Source organism: Argentina anserina, chromosome 3 (genome assembly GCF_933775445.1).
Source record: "Argentina anserina chromosome 3, drPotAnse1.1, whole genome shotgun sequence".
Taxonomy (NCBI): Eukaryota; Viridiplantae; Streptophyta; class Magnoliopsida; order Rosales; family Rosaceae; genus Argentina; species Argentina anserina.
In genome coordinates, this window is record NC_065874.1 from 14,147,035 (window position 1) to 14,173,686 (window position 26,652).

The following is a 26,652-nucleotide window of genomic DNA, read 5'->3' on the forward strand; positions in this document are numbered from 1 at the left end:
ATTTCCAATCTACAACCGTGGATCTCTATCCTGCGATTTTAGCAGACGGTCACTTTAATGAGACATACTTCCCGTCATTAGGGGGAGATATGGAATGCTCCCATTCCGATTTTAATGCTAGGAATTGAAGTGGTGTGACACTATGTCTCATTAAGATCCCGCACTACTCAAAGTGAGCAAAAGTGCAACGCATTATCGACCTCAAGAATGTCAAAGATTCGATGCTCAATGACTTTACCGATATTGCAAAAGTGACGAGATCGCACATAAATGCTGTGATGTGCCGGTAAGGTTGGAACTCTCAAAATATAGGAGAATTTCATATGACCTGGTCCTAGCACCATTGGCACCATCCCTGACAGTAGGAAGGAAGCCGGTGATGGCACCATCGTACGTTGTGGTGTTGTCGGCACCCGTGGTATTGCACCACAAAACAAGGGCGGCAAACGCAAAGATGGACTAGTAAGGGTCATAGCTTCGGTCTTGGCTCTTGCCTAGATGAGGGGGGGACCATTATTCTCTGGAATCAAAACCAGAAAGAAGCGAGATGCGTAGGCACAAGTATTTCGCCCATCATCAAGAGATATTCTCTAAACATGTGTATCAACTAAGTTTTTGTGGGACGCTACAGACTCATTTTGTTGATATTAAGAGAAGAATATAAATCTCACGAATTGATCGCATACAACGCGTGCGTGTGTTTAATAGATTGATCTCCCATGATTGATGATGTATTCTCTTATACTCTGATTCCGTTGTAAAGCATCAACTATGAGCAACTTGACCGAAGTGGAAAGAATCAATACAGGCTGAATTAGACTTGTTATGTTGGTCGTTGTTCGTAAGTGTAATGAGAAAGATGACGTCATGCAATATTTGCAAAACTTATAGCGCAAATATTGTCTCATTATCCTAATATTTAATACGATGAGTTATATTCTCTCGTTATGGACATAATTGCTTTCCCCTACTTGATCAGTAGTAGTGTCTATGAAAACTGATTTGCAGCATATGATAGTGGTCATTGCATATCTGTAAAGGGATCTTGATGCAGATATGAGAGTGCCTAAGGGACTTTAAATGCCTCCAGACCAGGGAGAGCTTATGTAATCAGATTGCGACGTTCGAGAGAACGTAGTACAATCGATTGCAAGAACTTATACCCATATGTGTTCATATGAAAACTAATTCTTGATTCTCTATTCCGTCTAAGTAAAGATGATGAAGAGATTCAATAAGCTATAGATTCATATATGTAAGTATTGTTGGGAAACTATTGCTTTCATTATGATGTGATTAACTATGCGCCTATCCATTGTTATTGGACTTGCATTGCTCCTTTGACATGAGTTTAGTTCTACACTTCGTGAACCGATACAAATCCTATCCACACCAACGCCGCCAGAAGCTCTAGTAATATCAACGTACGCCTTGATGTTGTAGTCGACACTAGTAGCGTAAAGGATATGTATGGTTCTGCTTCGGACCAGAATCAGTTCTTCATTGGTCCATGCCCTCATTCCTTTGTGAAAGACACATTGAATGTGACAAATCAGAATCTGTCCAGTTTCATAGGTCAACTTCAACCAGACCTACAAGACAGCTCGCTCGATGAAATATGGTGAAATGGGTACCGTTGGAAAGGTATATGTGTCTATTTTCCAGAGACACTAACCATTTGTTCATAGGTATCATATTGAGTGAGTTATGGCCGTTTTAGCAAGTAGGACAATTATGTCCGGAAATTTGCAAGTCAGTCAACTTCGACAGAGCACTGTAAACTGCTCCGATCAAATTAGGTTGTGAACTTTATGTCATTGGAAAGCCACGGGTGTCTAATTTCCAGAACATTTTACTGTTAGCTGATACATATTTTGATAAATAAGTTATGGTCGTTTAAGTGAGTGAAGGTCATTCTACCCGAGAATCTGATTTTCATTGCAAACTCTTGTTTTGAGTTGTTATGCAATCTTGTTTCCTAAGATCTAAGTTTGGCTAAGTATAGCATGTATGATCTAAGGATATGTGGCTAGATTAATGATTAGCCCAAGACTACGTTTGAGAAGCATGTAATGAACGTTGTATACGTTGTTCTTTGTACTCCATGATTATGGCACTAATCAGGGGGAGTTGTTTCGTAGACTTCAGGGGGAGTCTACCTCACATGATGCTATCAAATGTAGACGGTGCATTGTGCTCTTTTTTCCTTCGATCAAAATTTTGTTTTTACCCAAGAGGTTTTTATTTTGCTTGACAAGGTTTTTACTGAGACAACTATGTGTACACCATGCAACCTAGGCATGCGACACAAGGGGGAGTGTTTCGGGAGAATTATTATTCTACCCTTGTATGTGTCTTAGCCTTATTAGGTTTCTGGTTAGAGATAAATTTGCATCTTTGTAATATATTAGGATTCCGAATCCTGCGGGATTCAGGTGATGTAATGCCTATATATATAGACCGTCATATCATTCAATAATACACAAATTTTCATCCTGAAACATGTTTTTAATTTTCTGAATTATTACATGTACCTATTTTGGTCATTCAACATACATGTAAACTGTTATTTGAATTATTGAATAATAAAGGTGTGTATCAAGAATTTATAGGTGTATGTTTAAAACTTCTCTTACCAAAATTAACTACTCAGAATAGAATGTACGTCATTAGAATTCATTACTGTAAGTCTGTAATCCCTCCGATCCTCATGTGGAGGTTAAATATTATAATAGCTTCCCAGTGTAATTATCCTTAATTAATGAATTCCTAAAAATAAAATAAAAACAGATTTGGAATCCCTCACGGTTGTGGCGTTGCAGGTACTTTGGAGTTAGGAAACCCTATGCTAAGTTGATAATAATGAACCAGAGGCATATATATATTGTGCCAATTTGATGAGCCAAACGATCGTTTGTAAATTCGATCATACTCCAGAATAGTCAATTTCTTGACCTTGCCATAGGCATGGGAAACTGGTTTTTGAACTGTTTCACTTGTGGAAGAAAAGATGAGGAGGAGAAGGAGGAGAAGGAAGGAAACAAACACCACCACGAACAAGGAAACATAATAAGCCATCTCCCAGATCAGTCCATTGATGTTCCAGCTGACAGAATTAGTGGTGATCTCTTCGCTCGTTCTAGAGAGAGTGAAGAAATTAAGAAATCATGCATGAGAAGCTGAGTAGTACCGTTTCAAATGACAGAATCAGACAATCAGTGATCTCCCGGATGATGTGCTGCTTCTCATACTCTCATTTTTGCCTTCCAAAGCCATTGGTCGAACAAGTGTCTTATCTCGAAGATGGAGTCATGCATGGTCTTCCTATCCCATCCTTGACTTCTCCGAACTTCTTAGTGGTAATGAAGCTGTTCATCGTCAGATGAGCGCAAGGATCATCAACACGGTGCTGGCATGCCTCATCGAAAGCAAAATTGTGTTCGACCAATGCTACAAAGTTTCCTTAACAAAAGGCAGCATAGATTGCTTTCAAAGAGTTAGGGGTGACCCAGACAATTCTTGTTTGGCTAGGGTTGAGGAGCTTGTGCTCGATGTCTCGTTCTGCAGTAGTGCAAATACATCTACATTGCCTCGATGTCAAATTAAGAGTCACTCAATAAGTAGTTGTAGACTGAGCTCAAAGGCATGGCTAGGGTATCCATCTACTTGTGTTGTTTCGTCGTATATAACTCGAGATGTTTTTTTTTTTTTTTTTGCAAATTGTTTAGAATACACATTTTGCTTCACCACCAAGAAATAATGACTCCTAAATACAAGAATGTGTCGATGGCTAGAATAACCTATGTACAAGTTATGCTTTTCAAATCGCCCTGTCCATGGTCCAAGAACCATGTGATGACATAAAAGCAGAGCACCCTCTTCTAGTAATCCTCGGCCCGAAGTGTGACAAACGCATCATCAAAAATGATGGAAAACTTCACATCCGCAGGCTATATGAACCGATTCATTGGGCAAAACCTCTTGGGAGTGAATGCAATTTAGGCAACTTTACAATTGGTAGACCAAAAGTCGGATTCAATTTGTAACAAACCACAACATCTACTTGGCAGCATACCAGTTCTGTGCACACTTGGCATCAACGGCGAGGTCGACATTGGGGATGTTCTTGCCATTGAAGGGCTTTGGCATGCAGTCGACAACTGGCCTTTGCAACCTCCGCTGATTCCGATGGCCCTTCTAAGATGACTTCATCATGGACCTGCTTTCCATAAAAAGTTAATTCTGAGTCGGGCAAAAATGAACTTCACTCAAATATTCCCCAATTACTAATAAGTCAATCACCACTCTCAAGAGACAAAATTAATTTCGATTCACCTCGAGATCAAATTGAATTGCACAAAACGCTTTTTCCCGGCCCTTCGTAGCACAAATTATTTTCTATCATATCAAATAAGGTAGATCCGATTTCACCTCTGGGATTAAGGCTGCGAGAAAGTGGGCGTTCATAATAAAGCCACCTATTTCATTGTAAATAAAGGAATGTATTTTTTACGTGCTCTTCCCATGGCGGAGTCACCATTGACTATTTATTATTTTGGTAAATCAGTGTATCAAGATGTCAATCTGAGTTCTTATTTCGGTTCAATACGTCCACCACTGATCTTGAGCCGCCATCCAAGCACGAATACCTTCGTTTAAGAGAATATTTTTGGTGTAGAAAGTCTCAAATTCAGGATCTTCCGCTGCACGGATTTCCTAAGAAACGAAATCATAGGCACGTATGTTCAGGGCCAGACTGACTACTCCAAGAGCACTCGTCCATAAACCGGTTACTGGTACAAATAACATAAAAAACTATAACCAACGTTTATTGGAAAAAGCAACCCCAAAGATTTGGGCTATATGAAACTAGAAACCAAACATACGACGATTATTGCAGGAATTAGGGAGAAAACTGCTCCAATTTTTCTGTTTTTTTTTCTTTTATTGTATTTTGTTAATAGACCTTTTTGTCCTTCTTACAAATTTCATTTCAAAAGTATTTTAATCTGAGGGGATAGTGGTAAAAAAATTCAGTTACGGTGAGCAAGTTCTGTTTGCTTTATTAAAGTATAGATATATTACACTTGAAGCATCTTTTAAGCTCTCAGCTTTTTTTCTTTTTTTTTTCTTTTTTTCTTTTTGTACAATATGTATGTATATGATATGCAGAAAGCCCAAGACCAGTTCCCTGTCCAGGTAGGCATACCGTGAGGAAGCGAGGAACACAGAAATTCTAGCAAACCTAAGGTCGATATACTTTGAGGGGTTTGAACCCAGACCAAATGGAGCAAATGGCCATTTCTGCAAACCCCGCTATTTGTAGAATATTTAAGACTCGCAATTATCCTTCTGGCATTGGCACAGGTTCATAACTCGCTCGATAGAATATATCTCTATTTATATATTTTAACCTGTACAAGCAGCCTCCACCCAAGCTCTTTCAAATGTTCATTATTGGTGGAGATCTCTAACATGGCAACATCAGCAGCACTACCCTGTTGCAGTCAACTAGATAAAAACTTGAGAGATAGATAGCAATAGAACCTGCACTGGAGCATTAATAAGGAGACAGATAATATAGCACACATACCTGGACTGGAGTATTAATAGCCGCCCTTTCAATATGTCCTCTTTGAGCACGGCTAGCATGAGTTATTGAGGGAAACCAGCGTGCCTGTCCTAGCAATGTTAGAACGCATCTAAATTCTTTAGCTTCGCTTTTACGTTCTTCTTGCGACTTTCTCACTTCTTTTCTTTCTTTGTACCAGAGTTCAACTGTTTTCTCTGCATCCTGGACAGATACCTGAGGACCACAAAACACTAATGGATCATGAAAATTCCTAAAATGAAGAAAACGACTGCCAAATTATAATTTAAAGCTACAATACCTTCCAATCCCGGGAAAGCCCAACTGGTGTTTTCCCATATGCAATGGAAAAGTTGATCATCTTAGCTTTCCTTCTCTCAGATCCATATGTATAATGAAACGTAACAATTAGAATGTGTGATGACTATATGGAGTTAAACCAGATCTACTCAACAAACCAGATTTTGACTGGCAAAAAGGAAAGAAAAGAATATCTAGATGTTACATGAAGTAGATGGTTACAAGTACGCGTTAATAAACAATTTATAGAAAATTTAAAATTGGATAAATTTCACCATAACTTTGCAACATGTTGAGGCGTAAAGGTAAGATAAATTTTTCTTTTGATGGCCATTAGAGAACTTTTCCCATGAAAAAAAATACAAAAGATTTCCTGCTAAGGAATCACAAATTGATTTTAGGAGATTTTATTAAACTTTAATCTCAGTCACATATATACTCACAAAGACACATCTAACCTTCAACATTGGAACTGGAGGTTTTTCTTGACCAGGTTGAGGATCCCACTCAAGTAGTACTTCCTCAGTCTCAACAGCTTCACGAATATGCTGGTACATGTTCATTGCAGTCCTTGAATGGAAATCTCCACCAGCTTTGAAGGCATCCAACATGCTCTTACAATTAGAAAGATGAGCAAGAATCCACAGTTCCAGGCTTCCAGCTGTCATATTAAAACATTAGACAAACCATATAATGATATAAATCATGTAATGAGCAGATAGTACAAACAGCTAACCTGCCCACAGTCAGCAGCAATTAGAGAATTTCCAGGTGCAGCTACAAATGCCTGGCGGATCTTATAGCGGTCCTTTTTAAGAGCTGGCTGATTCTGAATCAGTGAAAAGTAAAACAGGATAAGCATACATGCTTTAAGATTTAGAATGGATTTACTAATTTGGAATCCCCAGAATTTCCACTTCTTGCACCCCAGCTTGAATATCAGGCCTCCTCCTACCAAACTATACAACCTTTAGAAAACAGAAGCAACACCTAAGTGGTTCAAACCCCAGACCACATGGAAGTTAAGGATTAGGGTTAAACGTAAACGTAAGTGTGATACCCACTGTCAATTAAGTTTAAATGGTCGGTCCTTTCATTTCCCATCATAGGCTACATTCCCCTCCTCAGCTCCTAAATTATCTAATTTCTTGTCAAGAATAAGTTGCTTATCAATATCCCCTTAGATGTAAACTCCACCATTCAAGTTGTTTCAGTTGAAAAACTTTAAAATCCTGCCTCTAGGGATGTCTAAATTAAATTTTTCCTGCTTAAGTTCTAACTTCATCCAGGATACTCACTCATATATTTTATTTAACTCAATTGTATGGTTTTATTTAACTCATGGTCCACTTTCCCTTCCATATGATATGGCGTACACATGGTACAATCAATTGGAAGCTAGATGAAGTGCACATTTTATTTCAACATATTCCAATAGTAAACAGTAAAAAGAATTCACTTGTCACCTGTCGATTCATATGGCATGCACTTGGATCCTAAGCAAAATGGAGTCATGAAATTCGGTGAGCAAAATGCACGAAGGGTGTCATTAAACAAAGGGTTAAACTAATCCCTTTTCCCACCACAGGGATGAACCATGACCCCTTTGTCAAAAGATCAGGAAGTTAAATGAAGCTGAGTACCAGATTTCATCATCAGTCAGGTAAGGTGATTGGTGTTAGATCTAGAATAAGAGCATTAAATTCATTTAATTATAAGATTGCAAGAATGTTGGGACCAATAACAAACCTGCAAATTTGGTCTTCTAGCAAATAATCGCCCAGTTTCCGTGTTAATAGTCAGTGAACAATGAATCTGTCTGTTCTTGCCAGCTATATTACTGCCCTACAGTATTCACAGTAGAAAAGCACAAGAATGAGGAGCAAGCTTGAGAGCATTAAAAATTTAATGTAGCTGTAAATACATACACATATGAATAAAATACTCAGCAATATGAATCAAAGTGTGGCATTGAAAACTTAATGTAGCTGCAAATACATACATGTATGAATAATATACTCAGCAATATGAATGTAAGTGTAGAATCACCTACAAAGGGAGGATGAAGTTGAATATCAATGAAACAATAGAGCAAACTTGACATAATGCCGCAATGGCTTGGCAAGCTTCCTTCCCCTCCTCTGACTTGAATGCGTGCAAAGCTGTTCCGTAATCAGACCTATCAATAGTTGCAGACATAATCTCGTCCTTTTCCAAATATTCATCAGTCACTGTCTCACAAGAATCTCCATCATCACTATCAGCAGCATGATCCATAAAACCATACTCTGAAGAGATCTTGCCAGCTAAAATCTTCAAAGCATCTCCACTAACTTTTAAGGCCAACCAGTTGCTGTGTAAATCTCAGTCGGCAGATGGGCACCAACTGTGTGCAGAGTGATATTGCGAAATTTTGGAGCTATATTTTTGCCTTCTACAATCTTTGTATCAGTGTTTGGAACTCTAAAAGTCCTCTCATTTGGAAGAGCCTGATTGGAGTCCTTGCTGTACCAGGAATAATCAAGTCAATTAATACAGCTTCTGTTGGCTCAAGAAGGCTACGAGAAATGTTTCAAATATATGTCTACTTGATATTGTACCTTTATTTGAATAGCTTACTACAAAAAAGCAGGTTGGTCGAAGTAAATCACAGGTTTCAAAACATAATAGTCAAAAAATAAGAAAAGAGAAAAGAGCTGTTTTTGGTAGTAAGTTTCAGTGGGATATCTGGGAATATGACTAGCAATCAATATGAACCAGTGACTCCAGCAAACAGGCTCCTTTACTACATTAAGTTTTGGTTATATAGATTTAAAGAAAGAATAGGCGATTTTCACTGGCATCATAACACCCAATGTGCAAATGGTAACCGTGCTCTTAAAATTAAGGTATGCAGGAGATGAGTGCAAACAAATTCTTGACTTATCTCCTTTATGAGAATTAAAAGTGTCCTCTGCGCCCTAGGAATAAATTATCTGAATTCAGTGTTTCTAAAAGAGAGACTCTTTTGAACATGACATGAGTAATAAATTTCTAAGTCTACATTACCAGTGCGCTCAAGTTCCAGGCCTAAAAGATCCGCCGATCATTTTCAAAATGTTATCAACTCTTAATTGTGTCTGCTTTTACTAGAAGTGTTACATTCATTTCAAATCTCTAATCATTAACAAAACCTCACGCACTCAAAACTTACTGTGTCTCTGGCACGTAATGCCAGAATGGTAGTCTACATCAGAGAGCACATATAACTGAAGTGGTAATACCACGTTTATAATTTTGATAATATGCACCTGTTCGTAGTCCCACCAAATAAAAGCTGGCATAGTTGAACATCACTCCCCACATTCATGTACTTGGCATCCGGGCAGAAGCATGGAAAGCCCACTTGCGAAATCTACTAACAGCAACCTCTTGTTCTGATTTGGCCAACTTCTCAATTTCAGCAAGATATCCTTGAACAACCAGCATTCCCTCAGTTTCCATCTGAACTAAGAGCTCACCAAATGGTCGCCAGTATTTTTCATAGAAATCAAACATGGTTCCAGGAGCCAGTTTTCCATCAATTTCTCACTGCCTAATGGAGAGTTGGCTTTTCATACTCTCATAAAGCTTTAGTGTGCTTATAGCATCTAACGCAGAATAACAGATCCATGGTGTTCGCTCCTCTCTTTGTAGCACTTCAACTGGGTCAAGAATTGTTATTGTCCCATCAGTACCATCTTCATTGACAACTTCCCAATCAAGTCATTCTCCTCAAACGATTGTGCCCCAGACATGACCTTCGGGTCACATGTTAGAGCTTCAAGAGATTAACCACCGTTTAACCGCCTGGATGAATCCCACAAGCGAGCCATGTGCATGGTGTCCGCATGGAAGCCAGAAACCTTAAACCCATAGTTCTCAATTACATGGTTATCAAAGCTGTAATTGTGCCAAACCTACAAAAAGTTATTGTCATTCTCAAATTTGGTTCCACCAGGCATGCACTTAATATGCTCGGGAAAAAAAACACCAAGGTAAATCATCAAACAAAATAAATTCAATTAAGCCACGTACCATTGGTACCAATCACTTTTCCGAAAATCCAAATTACTTATCAACAAATGCTTGTGCTGCTTTGCTGGCAAGCAATTCACTATAGACAAAGTAAAGTGGATCATTCAAACAAGCTAACCACAACTTCAACATAAATTATTCATGCATAATTTCAAGACAAAGACAAACAATTCCAAGCTCAGATCGTCATTATGAACCAAATTCTCCCACAAATGAGAAAAAAGTGGCAAGTCATTGCAGTTAAGCAAAATGAAGAATTCATTTTTCCAAAGCTGCTTCTATGTAGGGTAAAGTTTCTCATTGTTTAGAGCACCTTAAAAAAGGGGAAGACAAACAACCTTTTTGATGGAGGGATCTTAAAATAAAAAAGAAGCAAATTCAAGTATGATTTCTTTGCCGCCACCATCAAGAACATCCACCCAGATGCAGGACTCCCATCTCCGAAATCCACATCTGGTCCAGAATATATACTGAAGCATATTATCTGTCCATGATCAACCGGTGTTTCTTTCTTAACATCTATCTCAGCCATCTGCTAACATACTATCATTAGCAAGTAGAGAAAAGCTAGTATATAACAAAATATAAAATACCAACAAGTCGACACACATCTATCTAGTCATCTAGATATAGGCAATACAAAGGAAGTCGAATTCTATTACACAGAACTATATCAATCGAAGTCAATATTTAACCAGCAAAATACATACCTCTGTGTCATAGGCATGAATAAGATTCTTGTATACACCTCTAAGCATCCTTACGACTTCCTTTGCTTTAGAGACACTATTGACAATAAGAACTTTTTCGTAAATTTTATTAAGCGTCTCGCGGAGATCTTCCTTACTATCTACTGGTGTAGCAGCAGCTTTAGAATCAGAATCTTAACATTGGATTTTTCCTTTTCCTTGTTGATCACATTACTAGCTTTATCTTTACTAGGTCCAGAAGCGATCCCTTTACTGACCTTTGAGGTCTTTCCTAATAATGACCCCTTGGACTGAATATCCTTCCCAGATTTGTGTGGCATGGCCACACCTGGTCTTAGACCATCATGTGCATAACCATTCACCTTTTCCACTTTAAGATTATCAAGTCCTACAGAAGCTACTACATCTGGACTATCATCTGCATAACCATTTACTCTGTCTGCATTGCATCGCTCATCACATGCTTCATACAAAGTTACCTCCCCCACCTCATAGTTACTGCTATCAAATTTTTCAGGAGCAATCGTTTTAACATTTCCTTCAGAGTACGTATTGTCTCTGTAAGAGTTATCCACTTCCTGTTTTTTCTTTCCTCAGGCGAGTGACTGCAGCTCTCCATGCGTATCTAGAGTCACTGGACGTTGTTTCAGAGATCAAAGAATTATATGATTTTGCAGCCTGTACATCCCTGCAATCTAAAACTCGCCTGCAGTTTTTATCAATTCGACATCAAAGGCAGAAAATACCAACTAAACAGTATCAACTCGCACTCTAGGCATGTAAAGCAAGAGGAAAGTATACCGACAAACTTCCAAAAGCATCACCACATTCTCATGCTAGTAGATTGGCATTAATACATTTACACATAACAAAATTGAAGTCCCGAATCCAACGCCAACATCAACACCAGTATACACAGAAAAATGTACTTTGGTAACCCCATTTCCTAGTTTAGACTCACAATTCCGATAGACTCACAATTCCGAAGTACTTCACAAACTATACGTACAGTATAACAAAGCCAAACTAACCAAAAGTAGTTTAAGTGTTCCACCAAGAAATTTAAATAAACCCTAATATATCCAACAAGCTCTACTGAGTGAAGGGCCAACAAAACAAGACAAGACAACAACCTTCAAATACCCAGAAACACCAAAACCTCAAAACAACAAAACAAAACTGAAAAGTGAGCAAGTGGGGAAGTAAAGACCGAACCTTGAAACAGAAGGAGTCCAAAGGGACCTAGAAGAAGAAGAAGAAGCCCGTAATAAAGAGAAATAAGAAGGGCAAGGCCTCAAATGGCTGCTGGTAGTCTGGAAGGAGGATAACCCCATAGCCATAAGGTCGGTGAAGGCAACTCTCCCCAGCTTGATATGGCTAAGACGACGACAAGAAGAAGAGAAATAAGCCGTGTTGGGTGGCAAAAGCTGTAAGAAGATTGGGTCTTCACTCAGTAGAGCTTATGGCTATGGGGTAAATACTATATATGGGTTGTTCTGGGAGTACAAGAGTGAAGCAGTATTTATTTAGAAAGTCTAAAAGTTAGGTTAAATGTGTTTTTTTGACTTCTAAAAAATATCATACAGTCCAGCTACATTAGAGGAGGCCGAGAGAGAGAGAGAGAGAGAGAGAGTTAATCCCTCGTTGGGTTAGATGTTCTGCGGTTCTGTCTAACAAGTGTTTGTTTTTCGATACTTATGCATCTTGGCCGTTGAAGTTGCCGCGTGGACAAAGCAATAGATTGGTTTTTTTTTTCTCTAAATGGAGTGAGGTAAAAAAGAAAAGGAAACAAAGAAAGGAGGACGAGATTAATTAGAAGGTATTTGGAAAAAGATAATTTGTGAAATTAAGTAGAGAATCGAGTCGGTAAGAAGATATGAAGCTACTTTAGCCAAATAAAGGCCGGGAAGTCTGCCGAAGTTTCACGTCAAAGCTTAATCTTCAATTGTTCTTCAGTTCTTTAGTTTCGAATTTCTCAAAACTAGGTTGCAGTGACGATTTATGGGTATGGGATTAAAGAGGAGGGAGAGGTGGTTTTGATGGTGGTGAAGCATGTCGTCAACTTCACCATACGGCAGCGTTGCGGAGGGGACTCTGTGTGTGGTTACCGAGAGAGAAAAAAGGAGAGAATGAGGTGGCGGGTGGGTAAGCCTGAAAGCCAAACCCAAACTAATTTTAAGAGAAAGTAAAAAATAATAATAATTTCAAATTAAAGTAATCACAACAATTAATAAAAAGAAAAGTAAAATCATAAAATAAATTTCGAGCATCGGTAAATTATTCCGAGAATATTTCGCGCTCATGACAACGTGTAGTTTAATATCGACACATTAGTTTTCACTCATTAGAGAATTGTTGATTAAGTATTTTTAATGTGTCGGTAACTCAAAAAATTCACCATGTGCCAAAAAATTCCCAAAATTAAAAAGGTCCAGTGATAATCCGCTCTATCAAAGCAAAAAAATTGAAATAGTTTATAATACGCACACAACTGCTTTTAGGGATGCATTATGTTAATTAAATTTTGACTACGTGGATCAAGACCCGAATAAAAACAAAATTGGTGAATTTTGTACCATGGCCATTTTTTAGTGTGATGAACTGATTATCATATCTTATGGTAAAAGTTTCATTTTGTGAATTTTAGTCACGTGAATCACAATATACCTACTAATGTGATATAATTTTTATAGTAGCTCAAGTGTAAATTTATTTGTTTATAAACTATACTGAGATAATAAAATTTGAAAAAAAAAAATCAACCGTAGGATATCAGTAACAAAATGCATAACTGAGAAGCTAAATTTATACTGACATGCAAAACAATACTAGAATGAGGAGGTGGATCTCTTGGTGTTCAAAGTAATTGAGGGTAAGGTAGAATTTTGAGTGTTGTCAACTGAAGTGACAACTAGTACTCAATGTTTTAAATATCGAGATATATCGGTGATATACTGTCGATATATCGCTGATATTTAGAATCTGATACAATAAGTGTCATATCGTCTGAATATATCAGTCAGCGCAAAATATCGGATCAACAGGCGATATATCGGTTTGACCCGATATTTTAGTGATTTTTTTAATGATCAATGTCGTGTTGCAAAATTTGCGTTGTTTTTCCAAAATTGTGTCGACCTTCTACCTTTCGCGGCCTCGCCCTTCAACGCTAAAAATCATCTAATTCATTATTCATCTAAACCCTATCGACGATCTGAGAAGAATTGAAAAAGAGAGACTAGGAGAACAATCGATCCATTCGGCCAGTTTCATCGCGCCCAGCTCTGTCGTGCCCAACTCTATATCAAACCAAGATTCGTCGCGTCCAGCTCCAGCTCTGTCGTGCCCAACTCTGTTGCCCAATTCGATATTTCAGGTACTGTCGTACTGGCTTGATTGTTTAAAACTTTGAATACGTGTTTCCATTGAATATGTTGTTTGAATTAGTGTTCCTATAGTTTTATTTTGTTAAATTTTGTTGTTTTGTGATAGAATTTGTTAGTTGATGTTAAGATGTGAATCAGTGTTAGTTGATGTTAATCATGTTATATAGGTAATATAGAAATTGTGTGTAATATCCCAGAAATTTATAATTATTTTCTAATTATTGTTCGGAGATATTTAAATTGGTGATGATCCAATTATATAGTACGAGGGAGAAAACGAAAGTGTTCAAGCGATTTATACTCAGAAACGTTACCGTGAGGGGTCAAGAGTTGACTTTTAACCTGTTAGGAATCTTAGAAAACGTCATTCATGAAAGTCGTAGAGTTCGTCAATACGAATTCGTGGACATGTGACACGCCTAAATCGGATTTCGTATGAAGAAGTTACGAATCAAAATGTATTTGGACATTTTTGGAAAATAGTATAAATAGGGAAATTACACCCGCGAAAAAAATCCAAAAATTCTCTCCCCGAACGGCCGATTTTGGTCCAATCATAAAGTGGCGCACCGATCACGTTTGAAAAGTTGTTGCGTCCCCTGTCGATTGGTGGCAGCACCACCTGCCATCTTGCCACCGTTTGGGAGCGGTGAAGCCCGGAAGTTCCCCCGGAAATGCATATTTCGCCGAACTTCAACTCGTCGGATCTCCCTCCTCCGGCAACCAATCGGTAACATTCTTTTCCTATTTTGAAAGTCTCCTTCCATACTACAAACCCTCCAAAAGATTTAACCCAAATTGTTGTGTGCTAGGAGAATCGAAGAAAAGAAATCCTAGGTTTTAAATTTGGGCTTTTCGGTTTTTGTTAAATTGAAGTGTTTAGGCTCAGAATTAGACTTTATGGTGAACTAGAAAGTTGTTAGGAATGTCATTTAGATTGTGGTGGTGAAATTTGGTGGTCATTGTGATGGTCGGGAAACAGTGGTCCCTCATGAACAGTACTATAAACAGTGTTCATGAATAGTTACTGCGAACATTGTTCGTGAACAGTGTTCTGTAAAACAGTAAAACATGAACATTGTTTTATGAACAACATTTATCTGTACTGAAATCATCACCTGATATTTTACGTATCATTTTCTAAACATTTTATCATGCTATTAGGTGACCGACGAAATGAGTGAGTGAATCGTTTTCGGTGTTGTGGAAGTTGCACGCGGGAAATAAAGTAAGTAAACCTCACAATGATCATCATGATCGAAATAGTGTTATAATTACTGAATTTAGTTTGAGTTCTTACCATAGTTGTTGCCTCACTAATTATAAAAATTATTTTTTTAAAAAATATATATTTTGGTTTAAATTCATGAACTTGATCATTTACAGTTCATAGGTAAGTGAAACGCTATTTTAATAAATAATTTTGAAAAGGTTTTAGTGATTATAGACTATGGTGAATGTGAGTAAATCTCACTATGACGAGTCTACCCTTGGCGGTGACTCATAATTACGTTTTTTTGTTAAAAGATCGAACTAGGACATGTATATGATATAGTGGGCTGTGTATGTATATAAAATGGTAAATACGATACATATATATGGGTTGCTATATTATATACTGTCACGTTCTTATTTTCAAATGAATTATACTGTGGCAACTATTTTATTTTATTTGAGTAAGAGTCGCTTTGTTGTAGTACAATAACATGAGTGGATTGTTATTGTACATGGTTTTAACATTGAGTCTTGTTAAAACGTTTTCTGTCTTCGGAGGTGTTTTTTCTGTCTTCGGACGTGTTTTTCTATCTTCGGACGTGTTGGCAGTAATCGAAACCGAGCCTTGGCCGGGTGTCGTTTACGATTCAGTTAGAGCTCCAGTCTGTCTCTCGGTGTACTGCATGAGGGGTAACAGATGGGTTGTCTAGGTCTCATGAGTACCCATATTTTTTTTTAGTGACATTGGCTACAGATGTGCTTCCCAGTGTCTGTCAGTGTACTGCATGAGGGGTAACAGATGAGTAACTGAGTCTCATGAGTACCCATGTCTTAAATGATTTTGGGTAACCAGATGGGTTGCTCAGTGCATGTCGGTGTACTGCATGAGAGGTAACAAATTAGTTGCCTAGGTCTCATGAGTACCCATGTTTTTAAATGATTTTGGGTAACAGATGGGTTGCCCAGTGTCTCATGATTACACATATTTTTAAATGATATTGGGTAACAGATGGGTTGCCCAGTGTCACATGAATACGTTTGTCCTTAAATGTTATCTGTTATATTTCCTTTGTCAGCGATGTATGTTATAATGTTGGTTTACTCATACGGGCTGAAAAACTTACTGGGTTTGTGTTTACAATCCCAGTGCACCAATTCGATTGTGTAGGGGATAGTTCTGCAGGTGGGGATTAGCATATTCGGAGGGTTTACTCTGAAGATTTCTTTCTTCAGTTTGTAGTAAGGATTGAGTGAATTTTACATTTCCATTGGTTATAATAATGAGGTATAATCTGGTTATGTATTATTCAAGTCGACTGAGTAGTGTTGTGGACTCAGTTTCGATACACTATTATTATAAGATGATTTCAATATATTTGAAATTGTTTTAGAGTTTTCATGACTTCGAATTCGAATTTTTATCATTCGAAATTTCGGGATTGTGATATATAGGTTGATGTTAAGGTGTGAATGATCAGTGGCACTTCCATAGATGTGAGTTTATGTTTCATCTCAACAATTTGTTTAAATGCCAAAGCAAATCTGTTTCAGTTCATTTGTCACAATCTCGAAATTCGAGTAATAAAACTCGAAATCGAAGCCATGAAAACTCTAAAATAATCTCAATATATTAAATCATCTTATAATCACAGTGTATCGAAACTGAGTTCATAGTACGACTCAATCGATTTGATTATTACAAAATCAGTTTATAATTCAAGTATTATAACAAATGAAAATGTAAAATTCTCTCAATTCTCACAACAAATAGAATAAATAAGCTTCAACAATCTTCATAGAAAGCCCTCCAATTGTGCTAATCTGCACCTGCAGAATTATCCCCTACATCATCGAATATGTGCATCGGGATTGTAAACACAAACCCGGTAAGCTTTGCACTTCTTATGAGTAAACCAATAGTATAACACACATCGCATACTAAAGAAAATACTGATGACATTTAAAAATAAATGTACTCGTAGAAACATTGGACGACCCTTCTGGTTGTCAAATAACATCTGCAAATATAGGTACTCATGACACATTGGGTAACCCATCTGTTTACCCAAGTTACCTTTAAAATACGGGTACTCATGAGACCCATGTACTCATCTGTTACCCCTCATGCAGTACACCGATAGATAATGGGCAACCCATATGTTACCCAATATCACACAAAAATATGGGTACTCATCAGACCCAGACAACCCATCTGTTACCCCTCATGCAGTACACCGGCAGACAGACTAGAGTTCTAACTGAATCACAACTGACACCCGGCCAAGGCTTGGTTCCGATTACTGCCAACACGTCCGAAGACCAGAAAATATTTTAACAAGACTCAATATTAAAACCATGTACAATAACAATTGACACATGTTATTATACTACAACCTTGCACAATAATATGAATATAGTCACAACATTATAATCTCACATTTGAAATAAAACCGAAACATTATATAATATAGCAACCCATATATACGTATCGTATTTATCATTTTCGTACACATACACAGCCCACTATATTATATAAATGTCACATTTCACTTTTTTTTTTAATAATTCAAAAATATAAGTCACCGCCAAGGGTAGACTTGTCATAGTGAGATTTACTCACATTCACCATAGTCTATAATCACTAAAAAAATTTAAAATCATTTATTAAAATAACGTTTCACTTACCCATTAACCGTAGACGATCCAGTTCACGTAATTTAAACCAAAACATATTTTTAGAATAATGTTTTTTTATAAGCTAGTGATGCAACTATTATGGTAACAACTCAAACTAAATTCAATAAATATAATACTACTTCGATCATGATGATCATTGTGAGGTTTACTCATCTTATTTCCTGAATGTAATTTCCACGACACCGAGAGCAATTTCCTCACTCATTTTGTCGGTCACCTAATTGCATAATAAAGCGGTTAGAAATAATACGTAAAACCACAGATGCCGAATAAGTTCAACTGATTACTGTTCATCAAGTCACTGTTTGTTGCAATTACTATTCACGTAATTACATTCACATATTTACTATTCAAAAATTACTTTTACAAGTTACCATTCAAAAATTACTTTTATAATTACTGCTCAGAAATTACTTTTACAATCTACTGTTCAGAAATTACGTTTTACAAAATTACTGTTCATAATTTACTATTCACACGCCACCGCACGTGGCGGCGCGTGGGGTTCATGCGCCACCCTCCGGCGCGCATGACCTCACACGCAGCCCCCAAAACCCGCAACTCCACTTCTTACGCCGTCCTAGTTGGATAACCTAGCCCCTACCGCCCTCACCTCTTCCCACGCGCTGCCAAAAACGGCGACACGCGCCACTCTACCATCTCCGCCTAAAACTTATCAAAACAACAAACATCCAACATGAAAGATGAAGAGCATGAGGAGGAGATCACAACCGTACCTTTGTTGCAACCCAGATCGCCGGAAAATGGCCGGAAAGCTTCGGTAGTTCCATGTTCACCTCCGACGTCAAAGCCTCCGATTTGAGCTCCAATTTCGTGCTAAACCAGCAAAGAGGTCGAATGCAAGAATCTATGGGTCAAAACTCACCGGCGGCGAAGCTTGAATCGGCGATGGGATTTTGCCGAAAACGCCACTCGTCGGCGAGGGAGGGCGCGTCTCGTCCGGGGGTTGGAGCAGTCGAGCGTGCGGTGGTCTTGGGACCGGTGGTGAGGGTCACTGTCGCCGGAGTGGGGACATCGTTGGTGGTGAAGTTTGGGAATTAGGTCGGGGTCGGGGAGGGAGAGAGACTCCGGGGGAGAGAGAGAGAGAGAGAGAGAGAGAGAGAGAGAGAGAGAGAGAGAGAGAGAGAGAGAGAGAGAGAGAGAGAGAGAGAGAGAGAGAGAGAGAGAGAGAGAGGCTGCTTCCAAATTAGGAAACTAGGGTTTCCAAAAAACATCCTTTTATACATTTTCTAAATTTGGAAACCAACTTCAGTCGACAATAACTTTCACATATGATGTCGAATTAATGTGCGTGAAGTGTCTACGCATGCGTGTCGACGAGCTCTACAACTTCCGGGAAGGAACGTTTCGGAGAAGAGTAACGGAATAAAAGTTGACTCTTGAGTCACAGAAAACGTAACGTTTTTCAATTTAAATTTTCCGAAGTCAGTTTTGTTTGGTTCGACATCGACGAGGAAATGAAATATGTGATTTTATTCATTTTCCAAGTTTAATAACCATCTTGAATGTCTTTATGCATTTGAACATGATTACTGCTTTAAGTGGCAGTATATGTAAGAGTTAACCATTTTCATTTATATAGATCTATTTAAACAACATAATCTAAAAATCATACATAATTAGGTAGTTAGGCAGTGTTTATGATGACTTTGAGTTTGAATTTGAATTCGATGATGAGAGAGTTTATAATGCATGATCATCTCAATCTATCTTGTAGGCACCTATTTTTATTAGTTTGTACTTAGTACTTAGTATTATTTATATATTTTCATTGTCAAAACAATTAAATGTTTTTCTTTTCTCAAGTTTAATTGGTACATCTTGAAGTATAAGTTTTAATTTCTCAAGTTTATTTTGTATATTTTGAAGTATATGCTTATAAATATATTTAATTTAATTAAATATTAACAAATCTGATAAATCCAATATAATTCAATATATCCCGATATATCCTTGATATATCCCTGATATATCCTTATTTTGTAAAACCGATACGATGCCGATAATGGTTATTTAGAAAAATGCTTGTACTGCACAAGGAAGTAACTGTCAAGAAAAAGTAGTTGATGCATTTCAATGTCTGAAGGTCATGTGGGTGGAGGAGGTGCAAACTTTGCAGAGCTTCCAATTCCAAGTAGGGTGGAGGAATCTACTAAATACATCAATCTCACAAAGATGACATCCATTTCAATGAGGTACTTAATATTGAGGACAAGATATGGAAACAAATTGAAGCTAAAGTATGGTTGAATACAAAGTCACATCTCATGCTAGTTATTTGGGGGAACGACTCTGATCTTGCACAGTAGATTTTCAGTTTACATATCATACTAAGACATCTAGTAATACGCAAAGCCTATTGTAACCGTCTAATAGGGTTTCAGAGTTTACGCTTTGTGCAACAGATTGTGTGAGGTCTATTAGTTTTGAATGATGAGTACCGAATGCAAACAGGTCTATCCTTTACCGAAATGAAAAACGTAGATCAGATAAATTAAGTTGAGGAGTCCGTGTAAAAACACAAAAAGGGTAAGCTTTTGACTAATGAAATGAAAAGGAAAGGAGAAAAAAATTGAGTAACATGAAGAGAAGAAGCATAAGAGAAGTGTGTGAATAATGTAAAAAGTCGAGTCTTTATTGGAATGAAAATAAAATAACAGAAGAAAAAGAACAAGCTCTTAATTTATTTGTTTTGTTTTGCTCTCTCTTTGTTATTCTCTCAAAATAGTTTTTATCCATACCTCTAAAAAGAAAAGTTTTAAATATACACCCATAAACTCTTGATACACACCCCTATTATTGAATAATTCAAATAACATTTTGCATGTATGTTGAATGACCAAAATAGATACATGTAATAATTCAGAAAATTAAAAACAAATTAAATTATCAAAACTAAGAATTTATTTTTAGAAACAATTAAAATAAGAAAAATTTCAGGGAAATTTAAATTAGTATATATTTTGATGGAAAATTAAGCGGGAAATTCAAATAATCAATTCATTCCTTAAGTTTCACTGAAAAATATCATTTCTATTTTTAGAGTCTCAAACGAGTTAATTCATGAAAAAGAATTATAATTTTCATCGTTCATTAAATTTCATCTTCATACATTCTTAACAGAGAAATGTTCATCTTCTTTAAACAATTAATTCATCCATTTCTCTTATATATATATATATATTCTTCATGTTGTTTATCAGTTTTTTATGGTTAACTAATTTGTAAAAAAAAAAACAATTACAATCTATAATAATTTGTAAAAACAAATAAGAATCGATATGAATATCTATAAGATATTAATATATATATATATATATGTATATATATTAATATACTAATTACGGTAAAAAATAACCTTGTATATCCAAATAATGACGTATTTTATGATTTTTTAATTCAAAGGTATTTTAGGTTTTTTATGTGATGTATTTAGTAAAAATATTGGAATGAGAATTGAAATAGATAATGTATTAAGTATGAGTGTGTATTAAGAGATTTGAGGTGTGTATTTAAAATATCTCCTCTAAAAATAGGACTTAGATAGTTTTTTTTTCAAATTGGTATTGACTTTTTTTAATGCGTGTGAATTTACCAAAACCCATCCTATCAAAATAATTACATCATACTATAAATAATTCATCTTACCAAAACAATCTCGATCACTGTAGAAAATCCGTTATACCAAATAAATTTCACCATACAACTAAAAAAAAATCTCACCTTATTCTTTTCCAAGTACTTTAAATTCATAATCATTCACAATCAATTATTAAGTAAATTTTATGTAAATTTTGATAGGTGCATGATGCAAGTCATACTAGTTTTTAGTTTTTTTTTGTTTGGTTATTTATTTTTAGGTTTCGCTCGCTTGAATACATTTGTTATAATCAATTATGAGTGCTAAGAACTTGAACATAGATATATTATGAGTCTATGATCATGAACAAATAAGATTTACAATCTTGATGAAACTAATTAATATTGTATGTTTGAACAAATTGGATGTGGAAATGTGACTAATAGATTTTCAAAAAAATTAAATGAGAAATAATTATTAATATTCTTTAGAATTTTGAACTTTACCAAACTTCCTTGTAAGATTCTACGACTAATTAAGCATCATGAGCAAAATACTAGATGCAAATAAGCTAAAACAATACTAGAGCTTAGGAGAAAATGGTACCGGTTGATGTCTGTGGACAAGCTTCGGCTTTGAGAATAGCTAGTATAATGAGATGAGATATTGTAGAGGGCGTTGATGTCTGGGTGCTGTTTATGGTGAGAGAGAGGGAGAGAGAGTGAGTATTTGTCTTATTATTTTTTATTTTTTGAAAATTTTGTTCTTAACAAAATACCTTTTACTCTTTTTTGTTGTTGTACATTTTCTTGTTCCTTTCCCAAATTCATGTTTGCAAAGAGGTGTTCCTTATGACAATAAGAGAAAGTTTGATACGTAAAGAGGCAGACAATCAAAAAACCTAGTCTTCTAGATTTTGCGAAACGGTGGCGGTGACTTCGATCCCGTTAGCCGGAAAGGCATTCCGGCGCAGAATTATGAAGGGTGGTGGGGCTTTTCACTCCCGTGCGGCATCTTTGGGTCGGAAATCAAGGCTTCGAAGGGACGAGACTGTGGCGATGGTTCCTAGCAGCGACATGGTTGGAGTTTCCTTGAAGCGAATCAAATCTCCTGCGTCTCTTTCTAGTTGGACATCGAGGCAGCGGCTTGGGTTTTCAAGCGGGGGATCAATACCTTGTTTCTCAACTTTTGGTGTTCATGGCAACACGGTGGGAGCACGATCGGCCGCCGGAGGCGGAACAAGCTAATGGGAGACTTGCGTCTACGTTGATGTTCTTGGCATGGGTTTGGATCTGGGTTTTTGGGCCTAGTCCTAGGGTTGTGTTTACGTAGCTTCGGGAGTCATCTTGGTAGCATCTGTCTCTTTGGTTACTTGTAGACTATTATTTCTAAAGTTGTATTACTTCATATGAAGCTAAGTTTTAGGCTTAGATTTGTTTTTTATGACTTATTATTGACGTAGCCGGATATCTTCCGGTGGGTCATGTTTTTCATTAATGGATGTCACATCTTCGACTATTAAAAAAATAGTTCATGTGTTGCAAAAATTGTACAAAAAATACTTCACTTATTATTACTTATCTAGATACTATAACATTTGGGTGCTTCTATTGGAGCCTATTGACGCCTATTCCTCAAAAAATTATTATTTTTAAAACAGAGGTGACCATTATGTGACTAAATGAGCCTAGTACTGTATGTGTAGTTATTGAATATAAATTTGATTAGATTAGATATTCATCAATTTTATTCGAATAAAGCCAATAAGTTTTGGTCCATCATCAGGTTCCAAATTCTATACTTTTTTTTATCTGTAATTTTCCTTTTGTTCTAGGTTTAGATTATACCACTCAATCCTAGATCCAATATGGGATCGACTAGCTATTATTTTGCTTTCGCTAATTAAGTTTATTGTTTTTCCGATGATGTAATTAATTTCATTATTGTTTTTTTATGAAATTAATTTCATTGTTGTTGATTTGAATCATGTGAAGGAAAAGGTGAACAAGTAAAAGCAAGTCTCCTTTTTTTGAGGTCAGAAGTTCAAAGTAGGGGTGGGCATAAATTAGTGAAATCACGATCCCGTCCCGAAATTTTTAGGGATGGGACGGGATGGATGTCTAAAAACGTTCGTCCCGTCTCGATCCCGTTCCGTTTCATAATAATAGGATGGGACGTGGAATGAATAATGTATATCCCGCTTCATCCTATCCCGTCCCGTCCCGTCCCACTTTTAATGAAAACTTAAAAATTCTTATATATTTTTATCAAAATGAAACTAATTTATGTTCTTAATAACTCCAAAATTATATCAACTCAAATAATAATGGTAAATTATAATATTTTGAACATAATATGTATTTTTTTTGTTAAAATTTCATTATTGAATGTTACTTTGTTAATGAAAAAGTAAAAATATAGGTTTTTATTTAACTTCATAGGAAGGTGGGATTTGTCCCGTCCCGTTTCGATCCCGTCCCGTCCCGATCCCATCCCGTCCCAACCGGGATTAATCCCGAGTGGGATGCATTTTTAAAAACTCTCGTTCCGTCCGGATTTAAAAGAGTGGGACGGGACGTGGGATGAGCCTCGTCCCGTCCCATCCCGTCCCGTGCCCACCCCTAGTTCAACTTGTTGTTGGGACGACCATGGGTACATGAAAATGACATCGTGCCATCCACTTTACACCAATGCTTCAAGTTCTATCGCGGAGGTGTGAAAACCGTGGTAAGAGATACTAAACCTTTCACAGAAGCCGAATCATACTTTGCGGATTCTAAATTCTACACAGATGAGGAGTCAATGAAAGAAGTCCTTCCGGTTGGAGTACCCTCCACGGGGAAAGCCGCTAAATTTAGGGAGAATAATGCCAAATCAAAAGACATTGAGCTTCATGGTGAAGTGTCGCAAAAAGTCTCATCTGAAGTGGCAACATCGTCTGCAGAAAGAAAAGCCAGCCATGCCTTTCCGGTCCTTCGCAATGTTCCGAAGTCTAGACGAAGGGAGGGGGAATCTCCATTTGTGGAGACAAAGTCACAAGAGTGCCCACGAAAATTAGAAGAGGATGATGTGAAATTGTTGAACGAGGAGTCAACATTGCCATTAATAAAGGTGAGTAACTGAAATCCCACAAAGCAGCCATTAAAGGGGCTTGTCAAACCAATTCAAGGTAAGACGGAACATGGATCGCTGCCCAAGAAAAGAACAAGTGAAGGGTTTGATCCTAACGCATACAAGCTGCTAGAAAAGGCCGGATACGACTTTGGTTCATCAAGAAAAAAGGACGATCAAACTGCAGTAAAGATGGCGCATGAGCTCGATGAGCCACAAAAGAAGTTAAGAGAGTAAGGGGCAAGATTTGATTCTTCTAAAGCTGGTCTCGGTTTCGCTTCAAGCAAGTCAATCAAAATTTCATAAAGAAGAAGGGTGGAGAGAGCCAATGTGCAACATATAAGTGTATAGGTAGTTGAAGAGAAGAGTTAAGAGGTTCAGTCAACCCCTTGCATTTTGTCGTTCGATCACATCGTCCAGATCCCTGAAGAGCAACATCAGAACGTATTGAAGGATCAATCACAAGGGTGTTAGTTTTTGACCGTGTGAACATAACAACAAGTAGAGGTTCAGTCTTCAATCGCATCGGTAGTACAACCCAGTTAAGGTGGTGCCACCATATTTCTCATCTTCAACATCCTCGAGGATAGTAATCGTCCCGTCCTTGAAACTTTTGAAAACCGCCATGCTGAATGTGATGTGTAAAGCCTAAAATGCTTTTATTGAGTGCTGTCAAGTCTATGAATTGAGAGCAGTCAAGCGATTAGGTCGTTTACGTTCTTCAAACTCTGAAAGCCGCCATGCTGAATGTGATGCGTAAAGCCTAAAACGCTTTTATTAAGTGTTGTCAAATCTATGAAATGAGAACAGTCAAGCGATTAGGTCGTTTACGTTCTTCAAATCCGTCAGAAATCAACGCGTTTCTAAAGAAGTCGAATGGTTAGATTAACCGTAGTGCTCGAATTGTTGTCAAAATCCTACAAAAAAGGGGGTCAAAATCAAACTAAAAAAAAATCAGATTCAAACCATGAAAAAAAAAGTCAAAGTCAAAAAAAGGGGTCGCACCTTAAAGCCCGTGGGCATGCCCGCACAAGATCATACTAGCCGAGAAAAATATAAACAGCCCGAGAGGAACCCAGGAACTTGGTACACGGTCGAACAACTCCTGTAATCCCGATCTCCGACACCTCTACACCTCCAGTCGGCGCACCACCTACATCACCACAAGCTCGCCGTCGTCGTCCTCCCTCTGGCCTTGGATGGCCTCGCCGCCGCCGGAAACAGGAGAACTAAGGGGGAGACAGTCGGCTCTTTCCGGCGTCTCCGATCGCCTCTCCGGCCACCGTTTGGGTTAACTTCAGTACTTTTCTTCTTCTCCTCTTCGTGCTAAACAAGTCTGTGTAATTAGTTCTTAGATTTGATGAAGATTTGAGGAATTTAGATTTTGGAAATTCTTGAAGCTGTGTTGTTCTTCGTGCTTCAATCATAAAGGCTGCTTCTGCTTGATTATATTATTCTTGATACCTGTTGTGAAGTCTTGTTGTTAGCTTTCTGGATTGAATGGATCAAAATTCAAAATTTCTGCATATTGATTGTTGAAATGCATGAATTTTACCGAGAAGCTACGGGAAAAAAAGGGAAATAGAAAACTACCTTGCATCCATGGCCTTCTGTTGCAGTTTGGAGTGGCAAGACGAAAGAACTTCAGGTTGAAGATGAAGATGAAAACTGAACAACAATGAGTATTGAATGAAATGCTTGTGTGTTGAACTAAAAGATTGCAGGAGATTAAATAGGCAAGCATGTCGCTGCATTAATGCAGGCAGGAAAAAAAATAACACTACCAAGCAATTAATGCTAGAGAAGCAATTTGTCAATGATCATCAATAAATGCCAACACTCCCAAACAATTAATGCTAGAGAAGCAATTTGTCAACGATCATCAATAAATGATCAAGCCATACTGAATCAACACCAAATCAAATAAATCGACGGGAAAGTCAGTAATTTCCCTTTGTGACGAACTAAATCTCGGAAGTCATAAGG

The 26,652-nt window shown here is 37.3% G+C and overlaps 1 pseudogene; it reads right to left on the reverse strand.

The window, feature by feature from the left end:
• Window positions 1–3,771: 3,771 nt before the first annotated feature.
• On the reverse strand, window positions 3,772–12,076 carry LOC126786316 (DNA polymerase I B, chloroplastic/mitochondrial-like; annotated as a pseudogene).
• Window positions 12,077–26,652: the final 14,576 nt, after the last annotated feature.